We start from the raw sequence: 6,578 nt of genomic DNA on the forward strand, positions 1-6,578 counted from the left end.
GTGCAGGTGGGAAAAGTATGTGAACCCTTGGATTTAACAACTGGTTGAACCTCCTTTGGCAGCAATAACTTCAACCAAACGTTTCCTGTAGTTGCAGATCAGACGTGCACAACGGTCAGGAGTAATTCTTGACCATTCCTCTTTACAGAACTGTTTCAGTTCAGCAATATTCTTGGGATGTCTGGTGTGAATCGCTTTCTTGAGGTCATGCTACAGCATCTCAATCGGGTTGAGGTCAAGACTCTGACTGGGCCACTCCAGAAGGCGTATTTTCTTTTGTTTAAGCCATTCTGTTGATTTCCTTCTATGCTTTGGGTCGTTGTCCTGTTGCAAAACCCATCTTCTGTTGAGCTTCAGCTGGTGGACAGGTGGCCCTAAGTTCTCCTGCAAAATGTCTTGATAAACTTGGGAATTCATTTTTCCTTCGATTTTTATAGCAATCCGTCCAGGCCCTGACGCAGCAAAGCAGCCCCAAACCATGATGCCACCATACTCCACAGTTGGGATGAGCTTTTGATGTTGGTGTGCTGTGCCTCTTTTTTGCCACACATAGTGTTGTGTGTTTCTTCTAAACAGGCTCAACTTTGGTTTCATCTGTCCACAGAATATTTTGCCAGTACTGCTGTGGAACATCCAGGTGCTATTGTGCAAACTGTAAACGTGCAGCAATGTTGTTTTTTTTGGACAGCAGTGGCTTCCTCTTCCTCCCACTTTTGTAAGTCCTTAGCTGACACTCTAGGATTCTTCTTCACCTCATTGAGCAGTCTGTGCTGTGCTCGTGCAGTCATCTTTACAGGACAGCCACTCCTAGGGAGAGTATCAGCAGTGCTAGACGTTCTCCATTTATAGACAATTTGTCCATAGACTGATGAACAGCAAGGCTTTTGGAGATACTTTTATAACCCCATTCCAGCTTTATGCAAGTCAACAATTCTTAATAGTAGGTCTTCTGAGAGCTCTTTTGTGCGAGGCATCATTCACATCAGGCAATGATTCTTGTGAAAAGCAAACCCATAACTGGTGTTTTTTTTTTTTTTCTAAGGCAGGGCAGCTGTAACCAACACCTCCAATCTCATCTCATTGATTGGACTCCAGTTGGCTGAAACCTCACTCCAATTAGCTCTTGGAGATGTCATTAGTCTAGGGAAGTGTTTCCCAACCAGTGTGCCTCCAGCTGTTGCAAAACTACAACTCCCAGTATGCCTGCACAGCCAAAGGCTGTCCAGCAATGCTGGGAGTTCTAGTTTTGCAACAGCTGGAGGCACACTGGTTGGGAAACACTGGTCTTAGGGGTTCACATACTTTTTCTACCTGCACTGTGAATCTTTACATGGTGTGTTCAATAAAAACATGCTAACATTTAATTCTTTGTGTGTTATTAGTTTAAGCAGACTGTGATTGTCTATGGTTGTGACTTAGATGAAGATAAGATCACGTTTTATGACCAATTTGTGCAGAAATCTATATCATTCCAAATGTTATATAAATAAAAGGGTTGTCCAGTAGATTAAAAAAAATAGTAATTGAGAAAGGCGTCCAGAGTGGTATAAAAGAAGCCATATTTACCATTGCCAACCCCATCTGTTCTGACCCTTACTGGTTCAATGCTGATGTCTGGTTTCATCTCCACCCAGGAATGCCTTGTGATGCCTGCTTAGCCAGTAACTGGCAGAGGATGGGTCCCCACAATGGCCAGTGACCGGCTGAGCGGGCATCTAGAACCGTTTCCTGCATGCCAAGGTGAGACCAGAAAGCAGTGTCCACCAGGGACCAGAACAGCGATTCAGTGAGGTTGAGTATGGCTTCCTGTTTTTTTTTTTTTTTTTTGTTGTGTGTTTTATTTTTTTATTTTTATTTTTAATGGCACACCTTTTAAATGTTTTTTGCTGGGCTACAGGACGGACATACGGATGCGGACAGCACGTGGTGTGCTGTACAATTATTTTTTTTTTTTATTTTTTTTTTTTGCGGACACATTGAAATTAATGGGTCCTCATCCAATCCGCAAAAAAAAAACTGGACGAACACTAAAACAAAATAAGTTTGTGTGAATCTAGACTTATGACTATTATTTGGTTCCGGCCAGCTAATGCTTAGACAAGGCCTTCGTTACAACTTGCATTGCAAAGTGCCAATATTCATAATCCTGTTCTGTTCCCGCACACACATTTCTTGTAAGAATCTTGGAGGCCTTTTACCGCTATTAGGCGCTCATGCCAATTGCAGACATATGAACATGGGGCCAAAACAGGTGCCTTCAGCTGCCAATTGCACATGCAACAGGTCAGCCAGTTACATACATATGTACAAAACTGCTGACAGATGCTCTTTAAATAGAAAAAAAGACAGCTACCACTGCGCACCTGATTTCTATTTTATGTTCTACATGTAAATGTATTGCTTGCTCTAGAGATGAAAGGGCACCCATACACAACATGCTAAGACCATGGGATCTATTTACCACTAATTGCCAGGTCAGTTATTATATGCTTGTTCTGTATATCATGTCAATATCCGGCCACATTACACAGATTGTCCAATACATTGTATATTCTCATGGATAAAATGCCTTATTTTGTGGGTTTTGTTGGTGGTTTGATTTGTGCAGCTATATGTGATATAAAATGTAATGCAATAAATATACATACATGAAAGCTACATTCCATTATGAGTTGTTTTTTTGTAACAGTCATCAGTGTCTCTGTACCATTAGGTGCCAAGAAATCGCGCAGACTACTGTATCTGGACAGTGTATATGTATAAAGTGGCTTTAAAAGGTCTGGACTGCATGTTCGCCAGAGTTTTTCTTAAGGGTTCCTCTGGGATTGTTATATTGATGGGCTATCCTTAGGATAGATTATCAATATTAGATCAGCAGAGGTCCAACTCCCTGTATGTACCCCACTGATCAGATGTTTCTCAGTAGCTCCTGCACCTGCAGAGCAGCTGATTGTTGGAGGTGCAGGAAGTGGATCTAATATTGATGGCCTATCATACACATAGGTCATTCATATAAAATTACTGGAAAAACACAAATTATATTGTAGTAAGGATGTTGCATGTTTAAATCTTGAAGAAAAACAGATGTTCCTTTCACCACTAGGGGGAGTAGAGTCGTACTGATATTCACAATTCATAGTAATTTAAAGGAAATCTGTCACCAATATTTAGCGTATATAAGTAATGCTATGGTGCTGTTATACACTCAAATGTGGCTGAAAATGTACATTTCCCTTTTTAATTTCCTAAAAAATAAATATATATATATATATATATATATATATATATATATACAGTGGACATAAAAAGTGTACTCACTCCTGTTAAAATGTCAGGTTTCTGTGATGTAAAAAAATGAGACAAAGATAAAACATTTCAGAACTTTTTCCACCTTTTAATGTGACCTATAAACTGTACCACTCAATTGAAAAACAAACTGAAGTCTTTTAGGTGGAGGGAAGAAAACAAAGAAAAACTCAAATAATGTGGTTTCATAAGTGTGCACACCTCTTATAACTGGGGATGTAGCTGTGTTTAGAATTAAGCAATCACATTCAAAATCATGTTAAATAGGAGTCAGCATACACCTGCCATCATTTGAAGTCTCTGATTAACCCCAAATAAAGTTCAGCTGCTCTAGTTGGTCTTTCCTGAAATTTTCTTAGTCGCATCCCACAGCAAAAGCCATGGTCCACAGAGAGCTTCCAAAGCATCAGAGGGATCTCATTGTTAAAAGGTATCAGTCAGGAGAAGGGTACAAAAGAATTTCCAAGGCATTAGATATATCCTGGAACACAGTGAAGACAGTCATCATCAAGTGGAGAAAATATGGCACAACAGTGACATTACCAAGAACTGGACGTCCCTCCAAAATTGATGAAAAGAGAAGAAAACTGGTCTGGGAGGCTACCAAGAGGCCTACAGCAACACTAAAGGAGATGGACTGGCAAGTACTGGCTGTGTGGTACATGTGACAACAATCTCCCGTATTCTTCATATGGCTGGGCTATGGGGTAGAGTGGCAAGACTAAAGCCTTTTCTTACGAAGAAAAACATCCAAGCCAGGCTACATTTTGCAAAAACACATCTGAAGTCTCCCAAAAGCATGTGGGAAAAGGTGTTGTGGTCTGATGAAACCAAGGTTGAACTTTTTGGCCATAAATTCGAAAGATATGTTTGGCCCAAAAACAACACTGCACATCACCAAAAGAACACCATACCCACAGTGAAGCATGGTGGTGGCAGCATCACGCCAAGGGGCTGTTTTTCTTCAGCTGGAACTGGGGCCTTAGTTAAGCTAGAGGGAATTATGAACAGTTCCAAATACCAGTCAATATTGGCACAAAACCTTCAGGCTTCTGCTAGAAAGCTGAACATGAAGAGGAACTTTATCTTTCAGCATGATGACGACCCAAAGCATACATCCAAATCAACAAAGGATTGGCTTCACCAGAAAAAGATTAATGTTTTGGAATGGCCCAGCCAGTGCCCAGACCTGAATCAGATTGAAAATCTGTGGGGTAATCTGAAGAGGGCTGTGCACAGGAGATGCCCTCGCAATCTGACAGATTTGGAGTGGTTTTGCAAAGAAGAGTGGGCAAATCTTGCCAAGTCAGAATGTGCCATGCTGATAGACTGATACCCAAAAAGACTGAGTGCTGTAATAAAATCAAAAGGTGCTTCAACAAAGTATTAGTTTAACCCCTTAAGGACCGAGGACGTACCGGTACGCCCTATTTCCCGAGTCCTTAAGGACCGAGGACGTACCGGTACGTCCTGACTTAAAATCTGAATTCCGGCGCCGCGGGGGTTAATCGGAACGGGATTTCGGCTGAAATCATTCAGCCGGCATCCCGTAACAACGCAGGGGGGGGGGGTCGCAGGCCTGCACGATTTGATGGCGGCGGGTGGTGCAGGGGGGGTGTCGCAGGCGGTGGGGGCGTTGCGGGAGGCGGGCGGTGCGGCAGGCGGGATCGCGATCCCCCGCCCGCCTCCCATTGCATAATCGTTGGTGTACAGTGGGTATACCAGGGTGCCAGCACATTGCTGGCACCCTGGTATAAACGGCTGACATCGTTGATGCGATGTCAGCCGTTTAACCCTTTCCATACTGCGGTCCGTATGGACCGCTGTATGGAAAAGGTTAACAGTGCAGGGAGCTCCCTCCCTCTCCGATCGGGGGGCTGCTGTGCCTTTGCAGCCCCCCCGATGGAGAGGGAGAGAGCCCCCAGGCAGCCCCCCGAAGCCCCGTCCTCACCCTTCCCCGTCTGCGAAGTTGTGGCAGACGGCGAAGGTTCCCATGGCAACAGGATGCCTGCTCAGGTGAAAGCATAGACTATGAGAAAATTGAAATTTTGCCCACCTTACTTCCCAAAAAAGGTAATAAAAGTGATCAAAAAAGTCGCATGTACGCCAAAATAGTACCAATCAAACCGTCATCTCATCCCGCAAAAAATGAGACCCTACTCAAGATAATCGCCCAAAAACTTAAAAAACTATGGCTCTTAGACTATGGAAACACTAAAACATGATATTTTTTTTGTTTCAAAAATAAAATCATTGTGTAAAACTTACATAAATAAAAATAAAGTATACATATTTGGTATTGCCACGTCCGTATCGGCCGGCTCTATAAAAATATCACATGACCTAACCCCTCATGTGACCACCGTAAAAAAAAAAAAGAAAAACGGTGTAAAAAAAAAAGCAATTTTTTGCCATCTTACGTCACAAAAAGTGTAATAGCAAGCGATCAAAAAGTCATATGCACCCCAAAATAGTGCAAATCAAACCGTCATCTCATCCCGCAAAAAATGAGACCCTACTCAAGATAATCGCCCAAAAACTGAAAAAACTATGGCTCTTAGACTATGGAGACACTAAACAATTTTTTGGTTTTAAAAAAAAGTTATTGTATAAAACGTACATAAATAAAAAAAAATTGTATACATATTGGGTATCGCCGCGTCCGTGGCAACCTGCTCTATAAAATTACCACATGATCTAACCTGTCAGATGAATGTTGTAAATAACAAAAAAAAACGTGCCAAAAAAGCTATTTCTTGTTACCTTGCCGCACAAAAAGTGTAATATAGAGCAATAAAAAATCATATGTACCCTAAACTAGTACCAACAATACTGCCACCCTATTCCGTACTTTCTAAAATGGGGTCACTTTTTTGGAGTTTCTACTCTAGGGGTGCATCAGGGGGGCTTCAAATGGGACATGGTGTCAAAAAAACAGTCCAGCAAAATCTGCCTTCCAAAAACCGTATGGCATTCCTTTCCTTCTGCGCCCTGCCGTGTGCCCGTACAGCAGTTTACGACCACATATGGGGTGTTTCTGTAAACTACCGAATCAGGGCCATAAATAATGAGTTTTGTTTGGCTGTTAACCCTTGCTTTGTAACTGGAAAAAAAAAATTAAATGGAAAATCTGCCAAAAAAGTGAAATTTTGAAATTGTATCTCTATTTTCCATTAAATCTTGTGCAACACCTAAAGGGTTAACGAAGTTTGTAAAATCAGTTTTGAATACCTTGAGGGGTGTAGTTTCTTAGATGGGGTCACTTTTATGGA

The sequence above is a fragment of the Bufo gargarizans genome, chromosome 5, assembly GCF_014858855.1.
Source record: "Bufo gargarizans isolate SCDJY-AF-19 chromosome 5, ASM1485885v1, whole genome shotgun sequence".
Classification (NCBI taxonomy): domain Eukaryota; kingdom Metazoa; phylum Chordata; class Amphibia; order Anura; family Bufonidae; genus Bufo; species Bufo gargarizans.